At 53.4% G+C, this 19,619-nt stretch overlaps 1 long non-coding RNA gene across 3 annotated transcripts; it reads left to right on the forward strand.

Moving 5' to 3' along the window:
- Positions 1-15,104: 15,104 nt before the first annotated feature.
- On the forward strand, positions 15,105-19,217 carry LOC114235225 (uncharacterized). Of its 3 annotated transcripts, none has more exons than XR_008556979.1 (2): positions 15,105-15,278; positions 18,924-19,217. It is a non-coding gene; the product is annotated as an uncharacterized LOC114235225 (long non-coding RNA). The 3 variants fall into 3 exon arrangements; XR_003621399.2 differs by having other exon boundaries at positions 15,105-15,191; XR_008556978.1 differs by lacking the exon at positions 15,105-15,278 and adding an exon at positions 16,175-16,231.
- The last annotated feature ends 402 nt before the right edge of the window (positions 19,218-19,619 follow it).

Genomic DNA, 19,619 nt, shown 5'->3' on the forward strand with positions numbered 1-19,619 from the left:
TGATGGTAACATGTTATATAATTACAGTACATTCATCAAGACTAAGAAATTAACATGGGTACAGTCTGTTCACTAAACTTCCAACTTTGTTCAGACTTCATCAGCCTGTCTACTAATGTTGTTTTCTGTTTCAGGATTAAATGCAGGATGCCACATTGCATTTAGGAGCCTCAATTTGCCTCCTGCATGCCCCCTACTGGGGATGGAGCCCACAACCCAGGTATGTGCCCTTGACGGGAATCGAACCTGGGACCCTTCAGTCCGAAGGTCCACACTGTCTATCCACTGAGCCAAACTGGCTAGGGCAGGGCCTCAATTTTTTAATGACTAGATGCATTTATCTTCTATTTATCTATCTGCTGTCCTACCTAATAAAATGGTAATATGTAAATTACCATCACTCCGCTATGCCCACGATAGGGCCAGCGGGAGGCACAGGGGGCGGGACTAGGGGTGGCTGGGGAAGCCAATTGGGCCGGCGGGACGCTGAGCTTGCCTAGCCAGCGGGCAGCGCGAGCTCAGCGTCTGCGCCATGGCTGTGCTGTGGAACAGAAGGGGCCTCTGGGGCATCGAGCTCACGTCCCATCTCATCAAAAGCGGAGGAGCTGGGTGCCTGTCCGCTCCTGCACCAGGCCTTTCGGAAGCCTCCGCCAAGCCGGAGGCTTCTGAAAGGCCTGGTGCACCAGCAGACAGGCACCCAGCTCCCCTGCGATCGAAAGTGAAAGCGTGTAGGGGACCCTACACGTGCATGATTCAATCATGCACTGGGCCTCTAGTATATTTATAAAACAGCTCTATTGATGTATACTTGACATACAATGAATTGCACGTGTATAAAATAAACATTTTGGTAGGTCTAGGTCTGATATATGTATCAGTAGTGAAACCATCACATGGTAGGTATTTTAGTTGAACCACAGAGTAATAACTAGCCAAAATTATTTAGAAGTTATTAGATGCCAAACACTGTCTTAAACATGTTTGGACTAAATTGTGTCCCCTTTACCCTCCCCCCCCCCCCCCCCCCCACCCCCCCCCCCCCCCGCCCATCCATATGTTGAAGTCCGTAGAGGTCCTATTTAGTGATAGGGTCTTTAAGTGCCAGTCTTGGCCTTGTTTAGGGAACGTAGAAATAAGGCATGTTACCTGCCCTCAGAGAGTCTTAGCTGAATGAGGGAGATAGAAACCAAGATTGCACTTGGGGAGCTAGAGGAGGTGGGGGTGGGGCGGGGCGGAGTATAGACGTAGCGGCACAAAGACGATCATTTAGTGCTGTCAGGCCGTGTGTCCCAGAAGGTTTCACAGAGCCGGTAAGTAACTGGGGCTTGAAGGATGAGTGGGCAATTCTCTGAGAACATCCAGGAAAGGCGTGGAGGTTTACATGCAGGGTGTGTGCTGGGCCCTGTGGGCCACTCAGGCTACGGGAGATGTGCAGGGGGACTGCCTGGAGGAGTGGGTGGGGTCTGACGCCTGCTGAGGAGCTTGACTCCACTTGCAGGCCGTGGGGACTGTCAGTTGCCTGACCCTGGAGGTGTTGGAGCTGACACTCTCCGCACTTTGGTCACCGCGTGAAGCGTGTTTGTGCATCAGAAGAGGGTGAAGGCCGAGATCCCGTCCAACTCCGAGATTTGCTGACTGGTTTGATGGGGTGCCCAGAGCGGGCAGGAGACAGGGGTGGAGAAGCAACTGGGTGGCTGTAGCAGAAGTTCAGTGAGCCGGGGTGGGGGTGGCCCTCGCCAGGGGAAGGGGTGGGGGGTGGCCCTCGCCAGGGGTGGCCCTCGCCAGTGGGCAGGCATTTCAAGAAAGGTGACAGGAGCCTGCAGAAGCTGCAGGAGGAGAGGGCGCAGGCAAAGCCGGTCCACGTTTAAGCGAGGGGCTGAGCGTAACCCCGTTTCTCGGAGTCCGGGAGGAGCTCGTCAGTGGAGGTTATCATCAGGGTGTAGATGCTACATGAAAACACGTGGCTGCTAAGGTCTGGACGTGAGGATTCTGAATCAACTGCGACGGACCCACAGCTCTTTTCCTTTTTCTGCTGCTAAAATATATACGTTTAAACTTTTCCAATTGCAGTTCACATTCAATGCCATTTTGTATTAGTTTCCGTTGGAATCTAAAGAATATAAATGAACAAACAAAACAGAAAGAGACACATAGATACAGAGATCGGACTGCTGGTTGGCAGAGGGGAGGGGGTCGGGGGGACTGACGGTTGTATGTATGCACTTCAGAGCTTCGGACTGGGTAGCAGGGACCTTGGATCTAGTTAATGGCAGAGCAGTAACTATATCCAAGTCATCTATTTTTTTTTATTGTGGTAAAATTTCCATAGCATAACGTTTAGCATTTTAACAAGTCTTAAGTGTGCAATCAATAGCATTAAGTACATTCGCATTGTTTGCAATCATCACCACTATCCGCTTCCAGAACTTTTCATCACCCCCAACAGAAACTGTGCCCATTACCCAGTCGCTGCCCATTCCCTCCTCCCTCGGGTCCCTGGGAACAGCTATTCAACTTCCTGTCTCTATGGATTTGCCTAAATATTCTAAATAAATGGAATTGTACAATATTTGCCCTTCTGTGTCTAGGTGTCTGGCTTATTTCACTCAGCAGGATGTTTTCAAGATGCATTCATGTTGTAGCACGTATCAGAACTTCCTTCCTGAAGTATGGTAGCAACCATACTTAGGTAAAAACTGCTGTTTGAATTTTAACCCTGTTATTCTGGCTTCTGCACGCACTTACTTGCTTAAACAATAGGGTGGTTACCTCAGCTTCCAGACTGAGACCTGGAGACTCACAGAGGTAATTTTCCTGTGCCTGTGGACCAGGACTACAGGAGATTGATTCCCACTGACTCAGTAGCTCCAGGAGTAGACACTGTAGATAACCTTTAGAGATGACTAACTCTGCTTGATTCTGCTTCTGTAAAAATTTCTTTCGCAAGATAGAGCCACATTCCAATGTCCAGCAGGATGTGGCTGGGAATGGCCCTGCGGGCCGTTCCCAGCATTTAGAATTTAGAATTTAGAACAAAGGAAAATTTTTGTGGTTTGGACCTTTAAAAAGACCGCCTACACCTGGGACAGCGCGGTCGTGAGTGTGGACTCCACCTGCGTGTGGTGCTCTCGCGGCCCTCCTGGCCAGCTCAATAAATCCTTGCCTGCTTTTTTTAATCAATTAGCAGCCTCCGGTGGTCTTATTCTGACTCCAGGGTTCGACCCCACAACAATTCCTTTTCATGACTGAGTCATACTCCATTGCACAGTGACACTCAGTTTGTTGATCTATTTATCTGTAGAGGGATACTTGATTGTTTTTCCCTTTAGACTCTTGTGAATAATGCTTCTATGAATATCTATGTACACGTGTCCTAGTCACTGTTTTTGATATATTTTTTTAGTGTATGCTTTCTATTGATTTCAGAGAGGAAGGGAGAGGGAGAGATAGAAACTTCAGTGATGAGAGAGAATCATTGATCGGCTGCCTCCTGCACACCCCCAACTGGGGATTGAGCTCACGACCTGGGCATGTGCTCTGACCAGGAATCGAACCATGACCTCCTGGTTCATAGGTCGATGCTCAACCACTGAGCCATCCAGCCAGGCTGGTGTATGCTTTTAAGTGGAATCGCTGGGTAACAATGTTTTACCACCCATTTTCTGTTTGACTTTGGTTAAGTCACTTTCAGTCTTTGGAAATATTTATTTCCTCACTTCTTTCAAGTGTAGGTTTCTTTGGATTTTGCTAGACCTACAAGCCAGGGGGACTGGTGACCGGCTGAAAGTTAACAAAGGGGAGCGTGGTGGAGGGCTGAGGGGAGCATGGTGGGGACCCTCCAGTTACAGGGGGAGGATTGGTGACAGAGGAGCTAGTAAAGCAAACAGATGAGGAGTGTTGGTGGAGGGAGGAGGAATGTCTTTTCTCTGGGATGGGAGGAAGGCCAGGAATGAGGGAGTGGAGAGAGAAAGAATAGCCTTACTCAAAGGAGTGCTCAGACCGAGGTGCTAATTTGATTTAATGAGATAAGGTTGGGGCTCAGCATAAAATCCTGGGCGAGAGCCAGAGGGCTCATCCTCTGGCAAGCAGGGATTGTGTGGCAGGAACGGAGGTCACGGGCTGCCAGCGAGGGCAGGTGGGGGCTTGGAGAGGAGGCTGGAACAACTGTTGGGTGTCCCGGGGTCAAGCTGGAGAAATGGGAGGACTGCTCAATCAGCCTTTCATTATCGAACTCGTAGTGAAGTAATTGTATTTTCACAAGGAAATTGACATTCGTGATAGATGTGCATATTACTCTATTCATACTACCCTACCTGGTTCCATATAAAATTTGAGGAGGACAGATTTGGGTATCAGATAATAAACGCTGTATTTCTGGGGTTTGGGGAAAGATGGTAAGTAGGTAGGGTGTGATAAGCCCCTTTTATTAACGTTTCAGAATAACGATTACTTATTGAGCAGCAACTGAGCGAGTATTAGCTCAAATAATCGTCACACCAACCTAAAAGGTGTCGGTTATCTTTTTGACATAATCATTTCACAGATTACCCATTTTACAGATGGGGAAACTGAGGCTGGGAAGAAGCAGTAGCATCATACTAGAAGAAGAGCAGAGGAGGGTTTGAAGTCAGCCTGGGCAGTTCTGAAGGGCGTGCTCAGAGCCTCTGCCCCTTGGAATCTGGTTCTTTCTGGCTCCTTCCCTCACTTGAAGATTTCAAATAATGTGGGAGGCAAGGCTGCTGCCCAAAGGCTGGGGGTGGGCACCATGGCCCCTGGGCTCCGCCCCACGACCGGATTTCTCCTCTGCAGGAACCATCTCCGCAGGCCTGTGCAGGGGGCAGGGATAGAAGGAGCACTGGACGGGGAGTCAGCAGAGCCAGGTGACCTTGAGCAAGCTGCTTGCCTTTTCTGAGCCTCGCAGTCTGGCTGCCATCTGGAGATGAGGATACCTTCCTTGTAGCGCGTCTGTGAGGATCAGGCCTGTCGGGGAGGCGACAGGCCTGCTGAACAGCCAAGCTTGCGGCAGATGAGGGAATGTTGGCATTGGCCACACTGCCTGGCAGGGCCGGGTGTCACCACCATCCTGTTCCCTCTCTGTAGTGGTTTCAAAGGCAGCAGAGCCCCAGCGCCGGTGGGAGGTGGGGTACTGACAGGGCCTGTGGTGCTGTCGCAGTGCAGTCGCTGAAACTGTCACTGGTGGGGAATTGGGATGGAGAATCCATCGCAGGGGGTGGGTACAATATCTCAGGCACTCGAGCACTTTGGAGGAAGGAATAATTACAAGGAGTGTGGAGTCAGATAGCTATTGCTGGGGTTGCTACCCATGCGTTGGACAAAGACTGTGAAAGACTGAGGGTGATTAATCACAAATTTTCATGAAGTGTGAAATCCAGAGAGCCTCCTTGGCAACGTATATCAAGAGACTCTCATATCCTGCAGCTCGAGGACAGCAAAAGCGGAGGATCGGACCCAGGACTCAATTATAAGTGGAGCTACAGAGGAGGTTGGAGTCTCAGTTCTGGCAAGCCTCCTCCAAGGTCAGAGCTCTGATTGGAAAGAGTGGGCTGCTGATATATGACATACGGATGGGGACAGCTGGGTGGATGCATTTGAAAATCTCGAATCCCTGAATTCTTCCAACGCCCCTGGGCCTGCAGAAATGGCCCCCTCCTCCCTGTCAAAGGCAGGTTCTTCCCCTGGCTTGACGCCTCTGGCTTGCAAGGCAGTGTGTTCCTCCGCCGCCCATGCTGGCCACTAAACCTTAGTCATTAGAGTCAAGTTACAACATAATGCAGTTATGCTGGGGGCAGAAAGGAGCCGCGTGCCAAAGAGGCTGCAGGACCTAGCCAACACGTTCTGGCAGAAACCAGAAGAGTGTCTGTGGGGTGAGACCACGAGGGTGTTGGGATCGAAGGCAATGGAACACGGGGCTGCATGGCGAGACTTCATCAGTACGGGAACACCCTGCCCGGACACAGGATTGCACGACCTGGCAAGAGCCCCGGATGATGATGCGGGCCCGACGCTAGGACGGCTCTTGGAAGGTCGGAAAAAGCCAGGGCTCACACGAAGTGAACTAGGAATGCCAGAGCTGCTATGGCCGATGCTGAAGGAAGATCATCAAAGGCTCAGAGAAGTGGACCCGCCCGAGGGGATACACTACGTAAAGCCAGAAAGTGCACCTGCTAATTGTGTTCCGTGAGAAGGCCCGGAGGACCCGTGATGGAGACACAGCGTGGTTGCAAAGTTCGAGGGTGGCTGCTCTCCATAAAGCCCAGGCTGGCGGTAGGAGATGCTGGGACAGAACCGAGCGCTCTGATAGCAAGAGGGATGATGAGACGCTGAAATAATGGAGGCCCAGCGGTGGGACTTTCACATCATAAGCAAGGTGGGCCAAATTAGTGCAGTGAGCAAGTAGGTCAGAGTGGCAGGTAGGACACCTGGCCTGCAGAGAGCTATCAGTACGGCTGATCACAGAACACGGTGTCCGGGGACAAGATAGGTGTAACTTATACAGCCAAAGGAATTCCGGGGCTGTGCCCTGCCAGCACGGCCAAGGGTGAACCTGAGGCGGGGGTTGGGGGGGGGGGGGGCGCGGCTGAAAAGCTTAGGAAAGACAGACAAGAGAATGAAAGCTGGATCTCGGTGGGATGCTGCTTCCTGAGAGACAGTGCCGATGCCCATAAGCCGTGTCTTTATTTTAGAGCCAGATTTTCACCAGGCAAAGTAAGGGCGTGGTCAAGATGTTTACAACGTTCTCCTGAGTTTTGATCCTGCTCAGTTACATGCACCTGATCCAGCTTTGTTTACTCGCAGCCTTTATCACTCAGGCACGTGGGGCCAGGTGCTCGGACCACAGGTTCAAGCTGACAACTACAGCTGTTGGCTGTCATTGTGCGGGGAGGGCTCTGCCCTCTAAGTTGGGACTTGCACGCGGCCACGAGAGGACTGTGCAAGGCTTGAACCTGTTCAAACACCGTAGCCGCGCCCCACATGCAGGGCCTGTGACCAGAAGGCTGAACCAGCTGCCCCAATCCAAGGCCATGGTCCCTTACTCAGTTCCCAGGCCTGCACTGGTGCTCAGATCCAGAACCCGTTCAGTGAAGGAGAGGCTGGGTCCCCAAGAAGAAGGAGCCTGCTACACCATGGCATGCATACATGGTAACGCTTGCCCCAGTCCTTCTGCAAAGGGACCTGTGGCCATTGGCCTGGGTAACTGTGTGCTGGGGGAAGGGGATAGCCAGACATTTCCAAGACTGTTGAATACAGAGTCCAAGGTGACATTGATAATAGGGATCCGAAGCGTCCTCATGATCTGCGGTTAGGGCAGGGGCAGATGGGGAACCAGGACATAAACAGAATCCTGGCCCACGCGTTGGCCACAGTGGATCCACTGAGCCATGAAGCCACCCGGTTCCCTGGTCCCTGAATGTGTAATTCGAACGGACACACACATAGTTGACAGAACTCCCACATGTTCCTTGGCCTGAGGTCTGAAAGCTGTTGCAGTGGGAAAGGCCAAATGGAAGCTTCTGGAACTGCCCCCATCCTGGCCAAGTGAAAAATAAACAAACAAACTAACAAAAAACCCAGCATCACATCCCAGGGGGAATGGAGGAGATTAGTGCCACCTTGAAAGACCTCAGACGCCGGGAGGTAATCCTCTTCTTATTCTTAGTAATGTCCTTAGTTTGGCCCCTACGGAAAACCAGATGAATTCCAGAAGATGAGAACCGGCGGCCATAAGTGCAACCAAGATGTCGCCCCCAGGGCAGCTGCTGCGCCACGTGTCATATCTATGTCAGGGCAGATCAGCCCCAGGCACGCATGCAGCCGTTGACTTGGCTCAGAGAGGTTAAGTGACTGACCACAATCACACACTGAACAGCAGAATTAGGTGTCAAGTCCGCTGTGACCAACAGAAGCTACTTGGTAATGAGAGAGAGAGGCCTGCTGGTTGGGAACCCCGCACAGCAGGTGTGGTCTTTCTGAGCTCCCCTCACTGAGGCATCCATCTCACGTCATCTTTGGGGTGCGTGCTGGTTCTGCCCAAAGTCCTGTTTGTGGGGCTGGTGAAGGGGCCACGGAGCAGATGAGGTCCTGGTCGCTGCCTGCCTCTCTGCCGTTCCTGCTGCCCTGGCTCCGGGTCTGCCTGCCTCCCGTCCGCTGTGCTCACACTGGTTGTTGACTCAGGATGTGGCCTCGGGAAGTCCCCTGTCTCTCACTTCACTGACTTGATTGATGCCAAGAGCTTGAAGGGATCCCATTCTAATAACAAGTTCAAAGTGAATGCCCATGTCATCCTAGCCCCGGGGTTGGCGTCAATGGCTTTTTCACTGCGTGCCTTTCGCAGAAAACCAGCTTGAGCTCCGTTTTCTTACCTGCAAAATGAGGGTAACAACATCTTCCTCTGGACACCACTGTAACACATAAAAGACTGTTAAAAAAATGTGGGTTCTTCCCCGTCTGTCTTTCTCCCTGTATTCTTGGTTCCCGCATTCTCCTTGTGAATTCTTCAGATGTCCCCAGACGGAAGTGATCCGCATTTGCATTTCAGAAAAAATGCCAGGCTTCAGGTCTAAATCTAATGTCTTCGCAGTTTCCCCGGAGGGCGGCCTCGGGTCCTCTGCGTGCAGCCTGCCCCCTCTCAGCGGCTGTGGGGCTAAGCTGGCCTCTCGCAGCCTCTCTTCTCCCTCCCTTCTCCCTCCCTTCTCCCTCCACTCCACTCTGCCCTATCCTGCTCTGCCTCCACCTCTCAGCCCTCAGCCCTCACAATCTCCTGCAACTCAACTGTCTCCTGGTTTCCAGCACACAGTTCATTGTTGCTTCTTTTGATTAAATTTCCAGTCTCTTCGAGTTGATTTCCCCTGGCTTTCCTGGCAGAAGGGAGCAGAGGTGGCTGAATCTCTGGAGATGGCTGTAGAGCCAGGAGACGATGGGGGAGTGGGAAGGAGTGGTCATTCCTACTTGGGGGAGGCACCCCAGTACCTTCCTGATACCCAGTATCCACATTCTAGATGGGGCACTGAGCCGACTCCAATTTCTGCCCACCCCCTACCCTTCCAGTCCCTTTAGTTCCTTTCCCAACTGCACCTGCTAGCTCTACCCAAGTCCTGGTTCCTAAGAACGCGTCTTGCTGCAGAAGGCGAGTCCAGCCCAAGCCAGCCTGCTGTCTCCCTCACCCCATCCTGATGCCATTGGAGCCGAATGGGTGGCCACCTGTCCGTCTCTAAGCCTGGCTCCCCGAAGTGGGGCCTGCCTCGGCCTCTCCTCCACGTGGGCTTCTCTCCAGCTGTCACGTGCAGGAGCGGCCTTCCCCTTCCCCGGGAGGGATGGTGCCTACTTTGGGCCTGGAGATAAGAACCCAGGCTGGGTCTCAGTCCCAACTTGTTTATCTGAGCAGTGGTGTGACCTTTGGCAAATCGTGCAGCCTCTGCTCTGTCCCCTCAGCCTCCTTTAACCTCCTCTTTCGGTCTTCCTGTGATCGCCATTTTTTAAGAGAGCCTGTCAGATGCCTTGTAGAGTGTCTCACCACCTGAATACATCTGGTTGCTTCCTTCTGATCCGACTCAGTTCAAACATTTTCGGTGAGAACCCTACAGAGGAGATGGCACGGTCTCATGATGACATCTTCCAAAAAGGCGTGTGACGTCAGTGCGTCCTATTTTTCGTGACCCTACACGGGATCACTTGGAAAAGGATCGTTTCCCTTTCGTGCTGTATAAGTAACCTGGGAGCCGTCATGAGACTGTGGGATATACTGCTGTGCCCATTGCTGGCCTAGCCTGGGGCGATAATGCTACTGAGCGCAAAGCTCATCTGCCTCTAGGGCGGTGGTTCTCAACCTTCCTAATGCCGCGGCCCTTTAGTACAGCTCCTCATGTGGTGGTGACCCCCCAACCATAAAATTATTTTCGTTGCTACTTCATAACTGTAATTTTGCTAATGTTAATGGATCGCAATGTAAATATCTGTGTTTTCCGATGGTCTTGGGCTCTACAGCAGCGGTTCTCAACCTGTGGGTCACCACCACATGAGGAACTGTATTAAAGGGCCGCGGCATTAGAAAGGTTGAGAACCACTGCTCTAAGAGGACCAGAGCTTCTGCTGGCAGGTGGCTCATATGCAGGGTCTGAGAGCTCCCTCCATGCACCGGCCCCGGGGGCTGGGGAGGGGGGGGCTTCAGGAATTGTCCTCAGTGGCCTGTCTCAGCCCCTTTCCATCAGCCTTGCCTTTTGCTGTCCTTGACCACAGGGACTGGCTTCGCCGGCCAGAGAGCTGGTCCTCCACCACCTGGAGGAAAACTTTGTCCCCTGGGACAACCCAGTTGAATGGTTTCTAGTTAACTGGGTCAGCCAGGTGGTTGCTAGGAGTGTGTGTGTGTGTGTGTGTGTGTGTGTGTGTGTGTACGCACGCATGCGTGTGCTAGGTGGAAAGTGTCTGGGGACTTGGAACCCAGAAGTAGCATATGCGCCATGTGCCTGGGAGCTGCAGGGTGCTGGGCTCCGGCCTTGGTTTCCATGGCAATGGGCAACCTCCTTCTGCAGTCTGCTTCTCTTTGGACCAGCTGACAGTCATGGGGCCAGAGACAGAGGATGGGAGGGGGCCCCATCAGACCCTCCATTACTATCTTGGAGCAGAGAGCCCCAGCTTCTCCCTGGGTATCTTGGAGATGAGAACTTTGGGCCACTGCTCCCCTCGCTGTGCCATGGAATGGACTTTTCCAGGGGTCCCTGGTACCGTCTCCTCACTCGCTGCAGGATGGACTCTTCCCTCAGTAAGTCTGTGACTTCACCTCGGTGGGAGCAGGATCCAGGTGGCAGCACCTTTCTTGTGAAATCAATTCAAGCATGAAACAGTCAGATTCCTTTTCTTTTCTAAATATATTTTATTGATTCCAGAGAGGAAGGGAGAGGGAGAGAGAGATAGAAACATCAGTGATGAGAGAGAATCATTGATTGGCTGTCTCCTACACGCCCCCTACTGGGGATCGAGCCCGCCACCTGGGCATGGGCCCTTGACCAGAATTGAACCCGGGACCCTTCAGTCTGCAGGCCGATGCTCTCCACTGAGCCAAACCAGCTAGGGCCAGATTTAGATTCTTGATTTCGGAATTTGCGACAGACACGTTCTTGATCTTCTATTTACATACATTATCTGCCTCGCTCTGTGGCAGCCATCTGAGGTGCTCTTATTATGATTCCTATTTTATAGCTATAGGAGTCGAGGCTCAGAGGACTTGCTTCGGGTCACGTGGCTAGTGAGGGGTGAGGCTGGAACGGGAACTCAGGGAAACGGTGTGGTAGAGTAACTAAGAGCATGATCTGCAAAGACAGGTGGTGCTGGTTTCAAATCTTGACGATTTCACTTACCAGCCTGGGGATTCTGGCAAAGATGGAGGCCCACTGATGGCCGAGGTCGGACGCCCCGGGGCCCAGGAGCTGCGGGCAGACTCACAAGTTCAGAGGCTCCATGTTCTCAGTTCACCCAAGGCTCTCGAGGGAACTGACACCAACCAAAGTCCCCGAGACGGATGTGTCCATGGGACTAAGCTCTGGCTGCTGAAAAATAAGCAAAAGCGATACATCGAACGTCTAGGAAGTCTCCTTGAAAGAAAGGGGCTGTCCCTTCTGTCTCTTTTCTTCCTCCTTCCTGCTGTCAAATGTAGTTGTGATGGATGGAGCAGAGGACCAGAGGACCCCTGGTACTCTCGGGCACAGAAGTCCAGGTGGAGGCAGTCCAGGGCTGGCAGGGTCTTTCCGCAAAGTCAACAGGGACCCGGGATCTTTCTGTTTCTTCTAGGACTAGGTCACCTCTTAGGCCAGTGGTCGGCAAACCGCGGCTCGCGAGCCACATGTGGCTCTTTGGCCCCTTGAGTGTGGCTCTTCCACAAAATACCATGGCCTGGGCGAGTCTATTTTGAAGAAGTGGCGTTAGACCAGTGGTCGGCAAACTCATTAGTCAACAGAGCCAAATATCAGCAGTACAACGATTGAAATTTCTTTTGAGAGCCACATTTTTTAAACTTAAACTTCTTCTAATGCCACTTCTTCAAAATAGACTCGCCCAGGCTGTGGTATTTTGTGGAAGAGCCACACTCAAGGGGCCAAAGAGCCACATGTGGCTCGCGAGCCGCAGTTTGCCGACCACTGGCCTAAGAGGTGACCTAGTCCTAGAAGAAACAGAAAGATCCCGGGTCTCTGTTGACTTTGTGGAAAGACCCTGCCAGCCCTGGACTGCCTCCACCTGGACTTCTGTGCCCGAGAGTACCAGGGGTCCTCAAACTTTTTAAACGGGGGGCCAGTTCACTGTCCCTCAGACCGTTGGAGGGCCGGACTATAGTTTAAAAAAAACCATGAACAAATTCCTATGCACACTGCACATATCTTATTTTGAAGTAAAAAAACAAAACGGCAAAAACACCCGCATGTGGCCCGCGGGCCGTAGTTTGAGGACGCCTGGACTATAAACCCTTGTGTGTTTGAGCCACCAGCTCATAATGAGCTGATACTTGCAGCTGAATGTTATTCCCACCGACACACCATCTGTGCACAGGCCCATCCTACTCACCCACCACCTAGGACACCTGGACTGAGGTTCCCCCAGAGGTTGGGGCCGGGTGTGGAAATGGCAGAGTCACACCGGGGAGGTGTCTGATTCTGGGCAGGGATGAGCCCAGAGCAGGGACCACCTCTCTCCTAAGCAAGAAGGGTGCTCGCAGTGTCTTCTCTCAGTGTTCCTCCTTTCCTCCAGGAGGCACAGGAGGAGCAATACTCTGCATATAACAGGCAGATGACAGCCAACCCTGCAGAGAAACGTTCAGATGGACCAGAGAGCTGCTCTGCCCTCGGCTTGGATGCAGGAGACACCCGCCTCCTTTCTTTCCTGCCACATCGACCCATCATCTTTGAAGATGGTGCACTTTGCCCTGGCCTTCGTCCCAAGGTCTGTGGATGGTGGTGGGCGGGGCTGGCAGCTCCCTTCTGGAACCTCCTACCCTTCAGGCCCTGTCATGGTGGCCTGGCTGGTTTAGGCTGCATTGCACAGCTCCTCCCTTGTAGTTCAAGGCATTTGGTTCTGACTTGCTAATTCCCAACCCCGAAGTGCCCATCCGTCCCTCTGCCTTTTTGGCTGTAGCTTTTTGGTGCTTGTGGGGAAGAGGCGTCTGTGTCATGTTTGCGTAACGTCCTGTCGGGGATCTTATAACGACTGCGAGGGATGCCGTCAGCATAAGTTGAAGGAGCATTTTCCACATTGCAGAAATTCAGGACTTTTCCATCCACCCATCCATCCGTCCAAAAAAACCCATCCATGCACCGGTCAACATTTATTGAGGCCTCCGTGTCCCAGGCACTCTGCCAGGCTTTGGAGATAAAGAAATAAACAGGAGATGGTTCCTTGTCTCAAGGAGCCCACAGGTGTACAGGCAATTACAACACGAGGCTGTGTGGGCGAGGGAAGGGGGAGTCCGTGGGAGCACAGGGGGGGCAGCTACGGAGCTGGGGGCGAGGAGCGTCTTGGAAAGCTTCCAGCTCCAAATGGTTTTCAGCTGAGACCTGAGTGTGCGTGGGAGCTGCTGGTGGGGTGTGAGGAGGGGCGGCTTCCGGGCAGCGGGAGGAACAGGTGCAAGGCCTGAGGCTGAGCCTGGAGGTCATTGTGCTGCAGGCAGTTGGGTCTGGCTGCCTGTGGAAGGGGGGGGGGGGAGTCCGTGGGAAGTCAGGAGGGAGGGGGGGGACAGAGCCTGGGGCTGGTCTATCTGATGCTAATGGCATCTCTCTTCTATAGAGCTTCCTGTCTTTCTGGCTTATCCAGGAGATGGGGAGGAGAAAACCATTCCTATGGTGTGATCCTGGGAGCCAGAGACGGGGAGGGACCTGATCCCAAAGCCATTCTCTGACTTCCAGCCCAACCTTGGCTCCAGGCCCAGTCCACCTGCAACTACCTGACCATCCAAGGGCTCCCTTCTCCTTGCCTGTCCCACTGGAGAGCAACGTGCCGGCCGCTCCTGGGGCCGCTCTGGCCCAGCTCTCCTGGAGGCCAGCAAGAAGGGCTGCTGGTGGCTCGGCTCATTGCGCCATCACAGCCAGCCCCTCCAGGGTCATCACCCTCCAGCAGAACCAAGATACTTCCCTTTGGGTCTGGGGTGAGCTCCAGTCTTGGAGGCCTGAGAGTGGCCTGGCCCGGGTCAGGAAGACTAGGGGAGCTAGAAGTGAGGGGGCTGCAGGGGTCGCTCTGCCAGGCAGGCTGTGGGCAGCGAGAATTCTTCAGCTCCCTCCCGTCCTTTCCTCACCCCTTCCCTGGAGTGGGGCACCTCCTCTAGGAAACCTGGGTCCCCTGGGTTGGCCCCACGGAGTTGGGCATTATGGCCATTTTGGCCGACAAGGGGATCCTGCAGGAAAGGGTGGGTAGCCCAGAAGTTATCCAAATGCTGGCTCTGATCCTGACCAGAGGGGCCCTAGAGGCTGGTTTTCCTGCAACCGGAACTAATAAAAGGGCAAAACACACACGTGCACGGCATGACCCACAAACCACCCAACTCACAATCCACAAACCACACCATGGGCAGCACATAATGTGCACATACCCCATAGCACACACCCACCAAGCCCACGCTTACGACACCTGTGCCGTGTGCACTATGCAACACACACACTCGCACACACACACACACTCGCACACACACACATTATACAGCGTACACACCACACAGCGCATCCATTGTGGTGCACACAGAACTTTATAATAGGAATCATGACAATAGCTCATGTTCCCTGGGCACGCACAGCGCCAGGCACTGTTCTGAGAACTTCGCATAAATAAACTACCTAACCCTTACCACAACCCTAGGAAGCAGGTACTGTTATCTGCACTTCACTGCTGTCAGGTTCTGGGCCGGAGGGGGGCGGGGGGGCCTCCTTTCTGTCTGCTTGTGTCCCATTGCCTTGACAGGGCACATTCTCCTCTCTGCAGGTGACCTGTCCCCCACCCGCCAAGCCTCTTGCTCAGGAGGGGGCAGTGTGACCCGGTCCCTCTTCCAGGCCTCTTCTGTCCAGCAGGAAGAATGCCGTTGCCACGGCAATGATTCTCTTGATTCCAGTCCCCAAGGACGCTGCCCACCTGCCAGGGCCCCGCTGGCGCCCGGGCCTCTCCCTGCACACCCCCCGCAGCCGTCCTCAGCTGCAGCTCTGCAGGTGCGGGTGCTGGAAACCTCTCTTCTGGTCCCCCTGGCTTCTCCCAGGCCAGGCAGCTGCCCTCCAGTGTGCCCCAGGCAGGAAGGGGTCAGACTCATCAAACTGCCCTCATCCCCTCGCCCTCTGCTATCTGCTTTGTGTCTGGGCAAGTTCTGGGGGGGTGGGGCGTGTGCGGGTATGGGGGTCCTGCCAGGGGCAGTGGGGCCTCTGGAGACCCCAGGGCAGCAGCCACAGCAAACCAGACCTTTGCACTTGGTAGAGGTGATGGCTCAGGGAGGCTGGGGGCTCCTGGCTCCCTTAAGTGGGCCTGCCCGGGTGAGGTAAGGAAGGTCACGGGGTGAGACATGGGGTGAGACCTGGTGGGGCGGGCTGGCCAATGGCCGCATGGTTTCCCGATGAGTGGGTGTAGTGTCCCACGTTTGGGCTCCAGTTTGTAGTGAACCCCTTTCACGTCCCGCGTGGTTCAGGGTTCAGGTTCAGAGTTTGGGCTCTGGAGGAGGCTGCACGTAAATGAGAGACTAGAAAATATTAATTTGGAAATATTGGGGGCCAGGCGGGAGCCCAACTCAAGGGGAAGGACTCTGCCTTGCTCTGGCCTTGCTGTTTCTTTTATTAAGACTTTGGGATCCATCCATAGTTCCAGGCAGGCAATTCCGGTAACAGCCAATCAGCAAGGTTGCTTTAGCGACCATTGTCTCAACTAGACAGTGGGTGGTTGGCTCTGACCTTTCAGAGCTTCTAGGTTGACCAGCCTTCCAGGATCCTTGTCCACACCTCTCTGCTAGTGAGGACAATGGGCGGCTTCCAACAAGTGGGAATCCCGTCTGCCCTCCAGAGAGGCGGGATGACACTGTGACACTTTCCTCCTGGCCCATCCACTCCCCTGAGAGCAGGCATGGCTCCGGGCAGGTCAGCCTGGGTGGCCAGGCATCAGCGGTGGCCTCCCTCTGGGGGAGGGGGCACTCCTCCTAAACCAGTGACCGGGCCTCGACGCTGCTTTCAGGGAACAAACGTGAAGGACGTCACCTTGTCCCCCTCGGGTATGCACAATGTAGAACGTAGGGTTTCTTTTTTTTTTTTTTTAATATGTTTTTACTGATTTTTAGAGAGGAAAGGAGAGAGAGAGGGAGAGGGAGAGGGAGAGGGAGAGGGAGAGGGAGAGGGAGAAACATCCATGATAAGAGAGAATCACTGATCAGTTGCCTCCACGCCTCACACTGGGGATTGAGCCCGAAACCCAGGCAGGTGCCCTGACCGGGAATCGAACTATGACCTCCTGGTTCATAGGTTGACGCTCAACCACTGAGCCACACCGGCCAGGCAGAACTGAGGGTTTCTGAGGCTCTGCCTGGGGTGCCAAGGCGGGTGCCTGTTTGGAATAGTGAAGCCCAGAGCACCCCAGGGAGGGAGCAGCTGCGTAGGTCACCCCTTCAATGCACTGATTTGGTGGTTACCGTGTCCTGATTTGGGGCGTGGACTTGGGGAAATTGCTAGAACTTGGCCGCAGGCGAGGCCCATGAGAAGCCTTTTTAGACACCAGCTCTCATCTAACAGGTGACAAAGCAAGTCCCCCGATCTGGCCACCGGGGCTGTGATGTCATTTTTGTTTTTCTAACTGGCCATCCTGTAGGGGGACGGCAAGGGAAGCCCTGTGTCTCCCCTTCCCCACCATGTTCCTCACCTCTGTGGTACCCCAGGGACCCCTCTGCTGCTCCAGCCCCTCCCCTCCTCTGGGAGGCACGGAGAGCCCGTCCCAGGCAGGGGGGAGAGAAATGGGGCTCCCAGGGAAGGGCAGGAAAGAGGAGGTGAATGAGGCTCAGGATTATGCCTGGGCCCAGGGCTCACCTCCCTCATCTCCTTCAATTCTTTGTTCAAATGACACTTCTCCAAAGGCCTCCTCTGCTCTCGCCTTTAAAATGACATCTGCTCATCATCCCACTGCCAACCCCAACTCTACTCTGATTTCCTTTCTTTTTTCTTTTTAAATCTTTATTGTTGAAAGTATTACATATGTCCCCTTTTTCCTCCCATCCACCCCCTCCAGCCCAGCCCCCGCCCCCCCTTTCTTTTTTTTCCTGACACACCATCTACTGTCCTTCCTTATTATGTTTATTTCCTTATCGCCTATCTCTGCTTGCCCCACTGCTGCCATTGGCATGCATTTGACCGTTATAAAAACTTGGGGGTGGGGGGGAGTGGACAGACCCTGGGCCCGGAGTCTTAGGACTTAGGACTTGAGTTCCAGCCTGGATTCTGCCTCTCACTTAGTGTGTGAGCCTGTGCAAGACAGCGACCTCTCTGGGGACGCTGTCGGGTCTGCTCCAGTGACACCGTGACGGAGGGAAAGGGACCGCCATGGCCACCCTCCCGTAAGGCCGTCCAGGACAACCTGGGGGGCCAGCCTTCAGCCCAGAGGGCTGTCCCCACAGTGACCCTGGGACTCTTGCTGCCACCCGCCCCCCAGTCACTCTGGTCTCCCAGGCCAGCTCCTGCGGGACGGAGGGGAAGCCACGGTCAGGAGCGTGGATTGGGTTCCCCGAAGACCCAAGTTCAAATCCCAGCTTGCTCTCTAGAAGCAGCAGGCCTAACCCCCATGGGCCTCAGGCCCGCATCTGTAAAATGGGATAATGCACGTGGCTACCGCACAGGGCTGCTGCAACTAAACGCGACAAGGCACGTGGCCGGCACACAGTGCTCCATGAGCTACAGTCCAGTGGTCGGCAAACTCTTAGTCAACAGAGCCAAATATCCACAGGACAACGATTGAAATTTCTTTTGAGAGCCACATTTTTTAAACTTAAACTTCTTCTAATGCCACTTCTTCAAAATAGACTTGCCCAGGCCGTGGTATTTTGTGGAAGAGCCACACTCAAGGGGCCAAAGAGCCGCATGTGGCTCGCGAGCCGCAGTTTGCCGACCACGGAGCTACACTTTCTCTCTTGGGCCAAGAAGATGGGAAGCTGGAGGAGAGGCAATTCAGGACTCGGGCCTTCCTTCTTAGCACTGACTCTTGGGGTCTGGAGCCACAGCGCCTCCCCATTCTGAGCCGAGCTGTGACCACCAGGCGGTGGTGGGGACAGGACGCCGCGTGGGGAGGCAGAGCGGGCACCCACCCTGTTTGTTCTCCCCGCCGGCAGCACAGTGGTCGCCTTGCCGGACCATCATTCTCGGTGAAAACCTTCGCTGAGATTTATCGTCCTGTTCCTGCTGGCTGCGGACGGCGGGAAGGGAAAAAGTGTCCTTTTGAGGCAATAAAATACAAAATGGAACCCAATTTTTCTCCAGGGTAGGAATCATGATGTTTGACAATGGCTGTAAAGTGTGCAGCAGTGAGGCGTGGGGTGGGCTGCGGGCGCCTGGCTGGGGGTGGTCACCTCGGCGCAATGCGGTCCCCGAGTGGGCCTGGAAGGAGCTCAGGGACCAGGAATGCCACCCCGCAGCCCATCTAATGCCCGGGTCCCCCGGAGGTCCCCGCGTGAATTCCACGCACAGCTATCAGGCATCCACGCTGGGCGGAGGTCAGAAGGCCGCTCTGCTCGCTGTACTGAGTACTTCGGAGAGAGGAATGAACATGTGCCGGTTATGTCAAATTGAATTGAGTGCTACAGAGTTTGGATTTTATCCAGGGGGCACCAAGGAACCAATTTTAAGAGTTTGTGTGTGTGTGTGGATTTTTTTTTGGATATAAAACTGCTCAAGTCTTAGCTGTACACTTTAATTTATGTTTTTCAGGTGTAACTCCTACCCAGATCAAGACAGAGGATGGTTACAGCACTCCAGGAATTTCCCCCTTCCCATGAGTGCTCCCCCAGGGACCAGCGTAGGTGCGTTTCCTGTCTCCTTAAACGTCACGTAATGGGAGACAGACAGTGGCGCTCATCCATGCTGTTGGGTGTAGCAGTTCATTCTTTTCATTGCCATTATTCCATTTTAGGAATAGATCACTATTTATTTATCCATGCTGCTGTTGATGGACAGCATCATTGTTTCAAGCTTGGGGGTTTAGTAAAGCTACAGTGAACATTCTCTTTTTAAGGTTTTTATTTCTCGCCCTGGCCCATGTGGCTCAGTGGTTGAGCATTGTTCCACGTACTGAGAGGTCATGAGTTCGATTCCCGGTCAGGGCACGCACCAGGGTTGTGAGCTCAGCCCCTGGGAGGGGCGTGCAGGAGGCAATAATCAATAGTTCTCTCTTCCATCGATGTTTTTCTCTCTCACTTTCCCTTCCTCTCTCTCTAAAAAAAAAAAAAAAAAAAAAAAAAAAAAATCAATAAAAACATACTTGAAAATTTTGTTTCTCAATCAGTTTACATTTAGTATTATTTTGTATTCGTTTCAGGTGTATAGCATAGTGGTTAGACAATCACATACTTTACAAAGTGAGCCCCCATATTTCAAGTACCCATCTGGCACCATCCATAGTTATTA

The sequence above is a fragment of the Eptesicus fuscus genome, chromosome 9, assembly GCF_027574615.1.
Source record: "Eptesicus fuscus isolate TK198812 chromosome 9, DD_ASM_mEF_20220401, whole genome shotgun sequence".
NCBI lineage: Eukaryota > Metazoa > Chordata > Mammalia > Chiroptera > Vespertilionidae > Eptesicus > Eptesicus fuscus.